Genomic DNA, 12,028 nt, shown 5'->3' on the forward strand with positions numbered 1-12,028 from the left:
GCTCCTTACCTGCATGGCTTCTCCTCAAGCACCTGGCCCTTGAGGAACAGCTGTCTCCAGCCTTCTCCCAGGGGGGAAAGCAGCCGCTCCTCGCCCAGGGTTTCGCTGGCCCACCTCAGGAGGCTGGGAAGGAGGTGGGGAAGCAGCTGCCTGAGCTCCTCCGTGCTCCTCAGGGCAAGCACCACTTCGGAGATGGCATGGGTGATCTACAGAGAAACGTGACCAAGAAGCCCCTCTTCAGGCAAGGCCTTTTCCCACCAGCCTGGTTCCCCTGCCTGCCTGGGGCAGGGGGGTTACTGTCCGCAATTGTCACTTCTGCGACAGCCTTGTGGCTCAGGAGCAAAGGCTGTCCCAGCTCCCCACACTGCTTGAGGCCGGCCCAGCACAGCGCCCTGGGAGTCTCCAGGGGCATCTGCAAAGGGCACCTGACTCCCTCGTGCCGAAGTAGGAGTTACAAAGCAGATGCAAAGCTGCAGAAACGTGTCTACTGTTGAACGTACCATCAAAGTCTCCAGAGCAGTCTCATGGTTGTGCCGCTCACAAGGGGAGGAGTTGGTCCCCAGGCAGTTGTTTCCTGCTCTGTTTAGTTTCTCCACTAGGCACCTCAGGACCTGAATCCCAATGGTGCTTCTCCCCAGGCTCCTCCACAGCTCCACCGTGTCACTGCAAGGGAACAGATGTTCACCCCTGAACCCCTATCTTCGCAGTCCTGCAGTGCCCTCAAACCTTCTCCTCGTCCGCAATGGGGCTTCCAACGCCCCACTCACGGCAGAGACACAAGCACGCAGTCTTGCAACACTCAAGACAGCTCAGGCAGAAAAAAGACCTGCTTCTTAACTGGACCACCCCAGTGCACGCAAGCTGCGGGGTCTCTGTTTGACTACAGTGGGGAAGTGGCTGGTGCACGTACCTGTCCATGGGCAGACCTTTCCGGAGGAGACTGCTGACGACGGGCTCCTGGTGAAAGTGGGCGAGGAGAAACACGGCCCGGAGCAGGAAGGGCCTGTGGGTGCTCTGCCGCATGTAGGTGCAAAGGGTCTTCAGGATTTTTGGCACCTGAATGGAAATGGAGGAGAAAGAAGGGCTCGGTGCATCCTTTACCCCCTCCTGCGGGGCCCAGACACAGTCGTTCAGCACAGGAGCAGTGCCTGCTCCATTGAGACAGAGTCCAGACCTAGCTTGAAACCTCACCCCTTCCACCCTGCCTGGCCCTGGCTCACGTCTGGAGCTGGGTGTGCTCTTGGCAATTGTGCGCACGTACGCACACATGCACGCGCTCACACGCACAGACTCAGTCACTGCACGTGCCTGGGCCCAACCGTACGAGCAGCTGCGTGCCCTTGCGCACACAGAGGACACGGGCACGTTTCACACCCAACACTTGAAGAACTCTCCCCACATGTGTGTAGCGATGCAAGAGCAAAACCAAACACGCTCTTTGAGACCCTGAAGACGCCTTGCAGGGCCTCTGCAAGGGCACCTGACTCCTTCAGCAGCCCCTTGGCTCGACACACAGGTGGCATTTCTTGAGCCTGTGCCAACTGCACAGGGTGTCGTTAAACAGCCAACAGGAGCAAAGACAAAGTCAAATGGGAAAAAGGTCTCCTTTACCTCCTGGACTATTTCCTTCCTGCATTCCACCAGGAAGATGAACACCCACTTCCATAGTGGCTTCGCACACGTGGGTGTGACGTGCAGCAAGCTGTCCAGGACCGCAGTCAGAAAGTCCGTAGCCTGCGCTGGACGGATGCACTTGCAAACAGCCTGGAGAGAAGTCAGGAACAAGAGAGACCACGTCACAGCTCTGCTCCAGCAATTCAGAATGGAAAGGAAACTTGACAGAACTGTTAGTTCGGCAGTCATGCAGGGGGCAATCACTTTTTCCTCCTGCTGTGCATACAGTGCTGTTTACATCTGATGCAGCTACCCGATTGGGAAGTGTCGCCCCCCATGTTGTTTGCTTATTATGTACCAAATTTGTATTCTGACAAGAGCAATCACACACGCACACATATACGGTATATACTCCAGCATGCCTAAAGGACAGTCTTGTCTCAGAGCCTCCTGCTACTTGCTAATAACAGCCATCCTGGACAGCTTGCTCTGGACACAGCGAGGGATGCTGGAGGGGAGCAGGGAGACGTGCAGGAGCCCAGGAGCTGGGCCCCCACCCCGCTCTTTTGGGGCCAGTTACCTTTGCTATTTTGGCACAGGTCTGCACGGTGTCTGGGCTGTTCAGCTCCTCACCAAGGCACCTGATCTCATCTGCCTGAGGCACCACCTCCATGGTCCTGGCTGGAACAAACACCAGGAGAAATGGGAGTCACGCCCACAGAAAGGCAACCTCTGGCCCTAGATACTGCTAAAGGAGAACGCAGGGGGTGGCACTGAAAGCCACAGGGAAACCCAGGGCCCTCCTGAACTCGGTGCAGCAGGATTTCCCGAGCTGATAAATGGCTGACAAATCCCAGGCTGGAAAGAGCCCTCTTCCTCCTTCAACCATTTGTTGGGGCTTCAGGGTTTCAGCAGCTACTGGCCTCTGATCCCAGCAGCTGTGTCCCCTATTCCCACACAGGCCACCATCGTCTCTGGGAGGCAGGAAACCTCCCCGTGACTGCCTCAGCACAGGCAGAACCTGCTGCCTGAAGAGGAAACGGTTCAAACACAACTCTTTGCGGCACGCCCTGGGCCTGCAGTTCAGATCCCTCTTCCCTGCCCAGTTTGCTCTGGGCAGCAAATTGGTTTCCTCTCTTGTGCTCGGCAGGAGATTTCTTCCCTGGCGGCGATGAGTTTGGATAGTTTGCCTGGGGAGCTGCCTGTCTCTCCAGGCTCAAGGCAGGGAGCAAGGGGGAAGGCACCCTCTGGAATGTCAGGGGCCTCATCCGAGCGAGTTGTCTGACCACCCTCTGTCTCTCCTGGAACATGGAGGGGGGCAGACATGGAAGGGGACAGCATTGGTGGCAATGTCCTGCTCTCAGACAGCAGTGGGGGATGGCCCTGACCAACCGCACACATGCGCTGCGGAGGTGGGACTCAGCGACCCTCTCCCAGGGATCCTTCCTGAGATGGCCAGGGAGGCAGAGGGCTAACAGGGTGGGGACACAAAACCAGCCAAGCACGTTGCCTCCCCCTTCCCTCCTGGGGACAGGGCCTGGCCCTGCAGGATCCCAGTGGTGCCAGGCCGGGAAGGGAGGGAGGATCAGGCTGAGCAAGGCTGGGAAGCGCCCACTCTCCTTACCTTGCATTTGGAGAAGGTAGCCAAGGCAGACCCATGCCCTCTGGCGGGACGTGGCCAGGCAGTCGCTGGTCAGAGTCGCCAGCAATCCCACCAGGGAGCCGAACTGCTTGCAAGGACGTCCTCTCTGCAGGGGAGAGCAGCAGGAAAAGGGTCGCAGGCAGCCCCAGCACCCACTCCCCTCTATCGCCCATCCTGCTCCGTGAGCAGCGACCGGGCAGAGGGGCAGGCAGAAGGGCTGCCCCGTAATCCCTGGAGCCCCAAAACCCAGCACCCAGTTGGGCAGGGCTCCCTTCTGGGGCCATGAATGGTGGGAAAAGGGCGCCAGGGCACGCGAGGGGGCTCTACTCACCATGAGCTTGAATCGCTCCTTGCAAGCTCCCAGCACGTGGGTGCAAACCTGCAGGGCTCTCTCCCGCTCCCATTCTTTGGCTGAGGTGAGCCAGCCCTTCAGGACCTGAGGCAGGGTGCATCTCTCTCACAACAGGCATCTTTCTCTCCCTGAGATCCCTCTCCAACTCCCTCCTTCTCTGGCCCCTTCCCAGTGCCATCCCCAGCCCCACCGAGCACTGGCACTGCTGCCTCCACCGCCTCGCTCCCTCCAGCCGCCTCTGCCCTGAGCCCGCTGTTGCTACCCTGCCAGCGTCTCCCCACTCCAGCCTTCCTCCAGGCTGCTCTCAGCCAGCTCAGGGCTGGCTCTGGGCTTTCCCTCTATCAGAGCTCACTGCTCTGCCTGGCCTGAGGCTGCAGTGGCCGGGCGCTCCCGTCCCCCAGCTCAGCCCCTGGCCCCGGCCAGACGCACAGCCTCAGAGCAAGGAGCGAAAGCCCCACGTTCCCGCAGGAAAGGTATCCACCTCCTAACACCCTCTAAGGCCTCCACTCTCTGCCCCTGCAACACTTTCCCTCTTGCCCCATGGCTACTCACATGGACCACGTCATCAAAGCAGGCAGAGGTCACCTCTGCCTCCAGAAAGGTTTCTAGGAGATGGCCCAGATCTTCCATGCATCTCCTGTGCAGAAGCTGAAAGCAGGAAAGCAGAGCTGAGGTTCTGCATCATGGGGGCTGCCGGGGCGCACTGAGGTGGGATCCTGACCCAGGGGTGGGCAGGCACTGGCCGGCGGGTACCTGCATGTTCACAGCTGCCCTCACTGCCTTCCTGCCCTTTTTCATCTGGTCCTCGGAAGGACAGGACAAGACAGTCTGGCAGCACACTGACAGTAGCTTGCGATTTTCCTGCCGCCTCAGAGGTGGCCTCAGCTTGCTGGCCAGAGGAAAAAGGAAGAGAAAACACAAAGGAGATTTACTGTCTCCAGAGTGGCTCAAACCACACCTGGGTTCCTCCTAATCGAGGGCCCCAAATCCAACACCCCCGCCCATGCCAGCGAGCACTGCCTTCAGCGCCAGCAATTCCTGCCTCCTCCCAGGCAGCAGGCAAACCCCTGCCCCCAGGTTAAGGAACCCCGGGGGCTCCCTTCCTGGGGGAGACACCCGACATGGGGGACACCCTCCCACTCCACAGCCCCAGCAGCTCCCGGCCCCATGCTCAAGGCCACTGGGGCTGCCCCAGCCAGCTGGGATGGGGCACACTGGGAGTCCCCACAGCCCGGGGAACAGACCTCACCTCAACTCCTCCAGGGCCTGGAACACTCCATACACCAGGGAGTCCCAGGGCTCCCCCCTGATCCAGTCCTGCAAGTCCCAGAGAGAGAAGCACAGAGTTGGCAGGGGCACGGGACGGCCCTCCCGCCTCCCCTGGGGGGACACGTTCTGCTGCCAGGCCTGGGCAGACACTGCCCCGTCACCCCCACGCATCCCCAAAGGCACCGCAGAAGGGCCCCTGCTCCCCAACCACAGCCACCCAGCACCAGCACTCAGGAGCCCCACCAGCTCCGGACACAGCTCCAGGAGCTCACGTGAAGCCCAGAGACCATCGTGCCTCTGGGGTAAGGAGTCCGATGGCACAGCCCAAAACTCCCCTGTGCGACCGCCCCGGCTACAGGCACTCACCAGCAAGGTCCACGTTGCCTCCTGCTTTAAGGACAGCTCAAAGCTGCCGCAGTCGCCCACAGCCTGGATGGCACAGCTGACCTCGGTGATGCTCTGCACCAGGGCGAGCTTGAGCTGCAAGTCCTGAGGCCAAAGACAGCAAAGCACCCCTTCAACTCTTTGAAGGGCTGAGAGGTGGAAGAAGAGCATGGGCAGGGGAAACCCATGGGGGGCTGGATCTGGACGTTGAGGACAAACCCTTCCTTGGGAGATCTTTAGAAAGAGACGGACCATCTCGGTACACCCCAGCCCCAAGGGGCTGGAGCTGGGACACCCTGCCCTGGCGCATCCCTGCCCTGCGCGCCCCATGCTCCTACCCTCTGTTTAGCTCTGGAGAGCCGCAGGATGTTGCCCACGATTTCTTTATCCACGCGGGTGAGCAGCTGCTCCTTGGGGGCACGCAGCGCAATGCCGCTGTAGGTGCGCATCAGAGCAGCACGAATGGCCTGGGCGCTCTCCATCTTCTGCCACCGCTGGACCTGTGTCAACAGAGACGCCCCGAGAGGTCAGCCCCGGGACTTTGGCAGGCTCCTGCAGCAGGCCCTGCCCCGCACCCTCACCAGCTCCTTGTTTCCCTGGGCACCTCCCAGCAGCTTCCCAAGCCACTCCTCGAGCTGCGAGCTCCAGGGCCAGAAGTTGTTCCCATCCCACAGCTTGGGATCTCGCATGGGGATGGGGACGAGGGGCAGCCAGCATCGCACACACTGCTGGCTCTTTTACCACTGATTTGAGAGGTCGAGGAGCTGCCTGGAACCTTTCTGTGGAAAGGTATCTGACATAGCCTGCCACGGTCCTGCTCAGACACGCAGCCTGTGCGCATCAGGGGTGCAGATGAGCCCACTCTGCTCACCTCCCAAGGCCAGGCTGCACCGCTCTCTCTGTAGGGCCCTGCCCTGCCCTGAAAGGCTTCCCCACAGCCCCCAGGTGGGGAGCAGAGCCAGCGAGACTTCACCAGGCTCCTGCTCTTGGCCCTCAGCTTTGGGGAAGGGTCAGAGTGTCGCACCGTGCCCACCCCCTTGTCGCCAGCTCCTGCTGAAGTTAAGTCAGGGGCAAGGTGGCTGCAAGCAAGCAATCGCTGCAGCTGCCCCAGCTGGGTGGCTCTGATCCACCCGGTGTCAAACCCCCTCCTCCCCAAAGACACCTCAGGGGCCCCAATGCCAGGACGTCCCCTCTGAAACAGAGGTCTCGGCTAGCTCTTACACGAATGCTTATCTAAAGGCAGCTGCCACAACTTGGCTGCTGCAGGTGTAGAAGTGAAAGAAGGCCAAAAAAGGAAAGCCAAACAGGGAAACCCTGGCTCCTTCACCTTCCAGCCCATGGAAGTCCGATAAAACCAGCCTCTGGTGAAAGCAGCGGAGAACATGGTCACCGTGTCCAAGACCAGATGGAAGTGGCTCTCAGCCGTGTGGGACACAACAGAAATCATTCCCTGCAACCACAGAGAAACAGGGAGTTGGCTCCAGCCCAGGCACTCGGCCATGGCCAGCAACAATGGCCAGGCAGGACATTGCGGCAAGGGGGAAATGGCAGCATGGGGGAAATCGAGGTCTGGAGCAGCCCTGCCTCTCCCCCAGGAACAGGTAGGGGATGCGCAGGACATGAACATCACCTCACCTGGGCTTCAGACAGCTGCACAAAGCTTGTCTCCTGCAGGAACCTCAGCACCTGCCCTTGGACGTGTCTGAGATCCTGACAAGCTGCCAGCACTGTCCCAAGGGCCTTGTACAGGAAAAGCTGCAAGAGAAGAGGCCACGTCCGAGATGTGGTCACGGCCCGACCTGTCAGGAAAGGTCTGGCCCCAGACAGACCCGACCACCCCTGGTGGTAGCCAGCCACTGGAGTAGCCCAGGGAGGCGCATTTTGGGGGCAAGAGAAGGGGAAGCAATGAAAACCGCCTGCGTGGGCAGAGCCCCAGCCCTGGCGCGGGGCAGGAGACACACCTTCTCCCAGGAGCCAGGGGCAGAGCTGCCCAGCTGCTGGCTCAGCTCCTGGCTCAGGCCCATGGTCCAGGCCCTGTCCTCGATGGGCTCCAGCGACGCTCGCAGGAACTGTGGGGAACAGAGAGGAAGCGAGTGTTCCCCTGCCCTTGGCCAGGATCCTTTCTACGCTCGCATGTCCCGGGACACTGCTGGGGGGAGCTACTGGGAATGGCAGACTCTTCCCCTGCCCCACCCAGCCCTCTTTTCACCAGCCTCCCTCTTCCCCTAACACCTCAGGCGAGAGCCCCCCGGCATGCCAGACATAGAGGAGGAGGCAGTGCTAAGGCGTGTGCCACAGCGATAGAGGGCATTAGCCATCAGCCGTGGCACGTGCGCAGACAGCAGCTCCTCTGAGCGGGCAGGCACCTACTGTGGGGGGAGGCACAGGGCACTCAGGAGGTGCCCCCACCTCCTGCTGCCTACACAGGCAGCCCCGAGCTTCCTCCCACAACTTTGTCTGTTCCCTCTTCTCCCCCTCTATTTGTGACACCCCCCAAGGAAGCTGTACCTTGAGCACACAATGCTCCCACTCTGCAGAGTCCAGGGACCTCTCGGTTTTCCCTAGAAAGCAAGAGGAAGCAAAAGCCCTTGCTGCTATTTAAGCTCACACCAAAGACGAGCCCTGTGGTCTCCTCTGCGGTCAGACCTCCCACCATTCCCAGGCCATCACACTAGAAAGGGCCTACAAGTACCTACACCAAAGCCCTTGTGAGGCCAAAGACACAGGAGGGATCCCAGGAACATTTGTCAGGGCCACTGATTCAAGCTGGGCAAGGACGTGCTGTCCACAACAGATCCCCACTGCTTGACTGCAGCTCCCAGAACAACTCCGACCATTGTGTGCCAGCGTGCATTGGCAACACACATTTTCTCCTTAATGACCCACCACTTTCTGCCCATTTGCAGCTTTTCTCCCAGGCTATTGCCAAGGACGGCTGCTGCAAACCTGGCCTGGCCTGGCAACTTGGTTCTCCAAAGCCAGGGGCTGCACCCCCTCCAGGAGCACCAGTCCTGTCCCTCCCCCAAACACCGTCCCGGCCAGGATATGGGGGTGCTGCCAAGACCTGCCCTCCAAAAGGACATCAACACCCCATCCATCCCCTGGGCCAAATCGACACTGGGGGACGGCTGCCCCCAGCCTCAGCTTTGGCTCCCTGGAAGGGGAAAGGCTGCAGAGCAAGTGCTGGGGAACTGGGGACAATTCTCCTCCATCACGCTGGGAAGCTGCATTTTCCTGCTCCCCTTCCCTCCCCCCAGCCTCTCCCTCCCCATCCGCACTTTACCTTCCAAGTACTGCAGCAGGAGGGGGATCTCGGTCGCCCACACCACCCCCAAGGCTCGGTGTATCCTGCCATGCAGGGCCTGCAGCAGCTGCAAGGCAGCAACGGCACGTTCGCCGCTCTTGTGAGGAGCTGCTGCCACCACCTAGGCGAGGGCAGGAGAGAAGGGTCACTCCTGCCACCAGAGCTGCAGTTTTTCCCGGGAGGGAGGGAGGGATGGAGGGATGGAGGGAGCTCGATGCCGCTCCTGCACCCGGGGTGCTGCTAGCCCCAAGAAAGGAGTGGGATACCCAACGGGCCCAGGCAGTCTCAGGCACACTGCCTCCTCCTTGGGGGATCCCGGCACTGGCCTCAACAGCATCTCTGCCCTGGGCTCCCCCACCACCCCTGGCCAGAAAAGCTCTTTCCCCCGGGCCCCACTACTCACCAGCAGTCGAGCCAGCAGGGCCTGGGGAGCCGGCAGCCGGGCTGTGGGGAGGAAGAAAGGCTGGGTGAGCCAACGAGCCCCGGCCATGCCGTGCCCATCGCGCCTCCGATGCCCCGCACAGGGCTGAGGGCTGAGAGCAGCTGTGCTGCCACGGCATTGACCCGGGAGAAATCCCTAGGGCTGCCCAGCACGGGATGAAGGCAGCTCCAGCATGGCCAGGAACAAGCCCCAGCTCGCCAGGAGAGTGCTGCGAGCAGGAGAGGCAGGCCTCTGCGCTGGGCAAGGGGCAATGCAGGGCAGAGCCCCTCGTGCCCAGCAGCAGAGCCTGGCTCCGCCCTTTGGTTCTCCCAGGCTTCTGCTGTGGGCTGGCAGGATGCATGTAGACACAGACTGGCCAAGCCCCTGGCTGAACCCATTAGCTTCTACCTCGCTCCTGGGAGTCCACGGCGTCAGGCTCCTCCTCGTCTTCTTCACACCCTGCACTCTCCCGTCTCTCAACTAGGGCTCGGAGACAGCGGGAGAGCGGGATCAGCATGCCGCTGTACTGGGCTGGCACCACATACTGCAGCAGCCTCGGCCACAGGAGCTGCAGAGAAGAACCGGACAATTCACCACATCAGCATTTCTATTCAGCTCAAAGACAAAAGTGACAGTCTGCTTTTCCCTGAGCCTTGTGTGCTTCAGCACATGTGAGGGGAGAGGTTCACAGCATGGGGAAGCACGAAGAAAAATGTCCTGAAGGCAAGAAGCGGCCACAGCAGCAGGGCACAGGGCGACTTACTTTGGTCATCCCTCTCAGAGAGACGTCCAGCGAGCCCAGGATGTCCACACACAGGGCTCGAAGAGCTCCTTCCTCCGGTGTTACCCAGGCAAAAAGGCCTCCTGCCACCTGTAAGACAGAGTTGGCAAAACCCATGTTACTCTCAGCTCCTGACCGACAAGGCTCAGGCATGGCCTCACCAGTGCTCCTGCGCCAACCTCCCAGGAGCACTGACCTCCAGGAGGAGGACAAGAATGGCCAGACCCAGCTCAGGAACCACTTCCCAGACCCTGGGAAGGACTAGGAAGCCTGGGAGCAGAAAGAGACACTGCTTGTCTGCACGGTCCCCCAGGGCCCAAATGCTGCTGTCGTGCCATGGTGAGGAACGTGCCCTTCAGCAGGGCTGTGCTCGATGCCAGCCCTGGCAGCAGCACACCCAGCCCGACAGATGTGGAGGAGAACCTGGCTCTTTCCTTTGCCCTGCTCCCAAAGCAGAGCCTCCCCGAGCCCTGGAGCAAAGCAACACCCACAGATCCCCTGGTTGGAGGGAGGCTCTAGCCAGAGGGAAGATCCTCAGCAAGTCAGCAAAAGGCTCAGCCATGCCCATCCTTCATCTCCTGGGCACCCAGCTGGAAACACTCACCAAAGGGACTGCCAGACGGCCTGTCCCCTTGCCAGAAGGGATGCGGGTCCCCAGACTGCTATTGGATGGGCAGGGCATGCTTTGGAGGGCCAGAGTATGAGACCACCACAGAAAGATCCTCTAGCCAGGCCCATCTGGCTGCAGTGGCTGTGTTTTGCTGATTGTCTGTGAGCACTTAAGGATGGAGGATGTCCTGTCCCTAGAAGACCCCTCCCTTTGCAAGGCAGCTTTGCTGAAGGTGTCTGTGGGCACAGCTCAGGCTGTGGGGTGCGCAGGCAGACCCACAGTCCCAGGTGGCACGCCCGGGTGCAAACCCTCATCATTCACTGACGTCTCCACCAACATCAGCACACACACACACGAGGAACAGCCATTTGCAGGTCATTCCAATGGCAGCGCCGGCACTGATGGCCCTGCAGCGTGGAGCTCTCCATGCTCAAGGATGCCTGCAGGAGCTCTCAGCACAGGCCAGGCACTGCTGGAAGCCCCAGGTGTCCCACTCTGCCCTTACCAGTCTGCCTGAGGTCCGGCTGAACTCGCTGAAGATGTGCCCCACCACATCCCATGCCCAGCAGCTCTGGGAGCCGGAGCTGAGCAGCTCCCGGATGAACTCCAGAACTGCCCTCCGCACCTGCCAGGGGAGAGCGTGGTTACGGTCCTCCTGTTCAAAACCCAAAGGGAAGCCGCCTTTGCTTGGGGGCAGCCTTTGTGGCTCGCGGAGAGATGACAAGCGCACGGCAGAAGCTTTCGCTCCTGCCATCAGGGCTGGGCTTTAGCACCAGGCTGGACGGGCATTTGCCCCACAGAGCACAGCGACCTCCCCGCTCCACTCTGCCAGCTCTCCCCGGGGAGGAGCCATCACCCACTGCCTGGGCAATGCGCTGGCACTTCCCCAGGCACCCCAGCTCTGCCCTGAGGGAAAGGCTTCCTCTGCCTCCCCTGGTGGCACTGTCCCTTCCCAAAGCAGCTCACCTGGGCACTGGGGTCGTTGCACACTGACCCCATGGCCTCCATCACCTGGGGCAGCTTCTCTCTCACTGCAGGTGCTGGAAGAGATATGGAGAGGTGTGCATTGAGGCAGAGCCCCAATGGCAGAAGCTTCCAAGTTTTTCGCACACCAACGGGACAGAAAAGGGGGGCCTGACTCTGACTTCACAGGAGGCAGCGGCATAGCCAGAGCGACTCCATTTCTAGAGGCACAGCTGTTTTATAGGGACTGAAAGCTATGGTAATATGGTAACACAGAGCACGTGAGAAATGACTTGGGTACAAGCAGCTCCTGTGCACCAGCCCACCCGCCCACCCACCAGCCTGCCCGTGTTACTGAGCTTGGAGCATCATCCCTGGTGTGCCACCATTTCTAACTGCCGGGGGAGAGCTCGAGCCCTGTCGCAGGGCGTCAGCTCGGCTGGGGGACCCGCTCTTTGCAGCTCCTTTTGGGTGCAGGTGCACCGCTTTCAGCCCGTTCCTGCTCTCAGCCCAGCAGCCCCAACCCCTGCCTTCTGTCCCTGCCCATGGCACTGACCGTCAGAGTGGGCCAGCGCTCCCAGCAGGCCCAGGGCTGCCACGCGACCGGCCTTGCTCCCACTGCTCTCCGGGGAGTGCAGAAACATGCCCGTCTCCTCAGGGCATATTCGTGCTGCAGGGAAGAAATCGC

The 12,028-nt window shown here is 60.7% G+C and overlaps 1 long non-coding RNA gene across 1 annotated transcript; it reads right to left on the reverse strand.

Annotated features, from left to right (window-relative positions):
* Positions 1-6,938: 6,938 nt before the first annotated feature.
* On the reverse strand, positions 6,939-7,806 carry LOC132318557 (uncharacterized). Its single transcript, XR_009484334.1, has 3 exons — positions 7,770-7,806; positions 7,223-7,330; positions 6,939-7,016 (listed from the first exon to the last, which is right to left on the reverse strand). It is a non-coding gene; the product is annotated as an uncharacterized LOC132318557 (long non-coding RNA).
* Positions 7,807-12,028: the final 4,222 nt, after the last annotated feature.

This window comes from Gavia stellata, chromosome 17 (assembly GCF_030936135.1).
Source record: "Gavia stellata isolate bGavSte3 chromosome 17, bGavSte3.hap2, whole genome shotgun sequence".
NCBI lineage: Eukaryota > Metazoa > Chordata > Aves > Gaviiformes > Gaviidae > Gavia > Gavia stellata.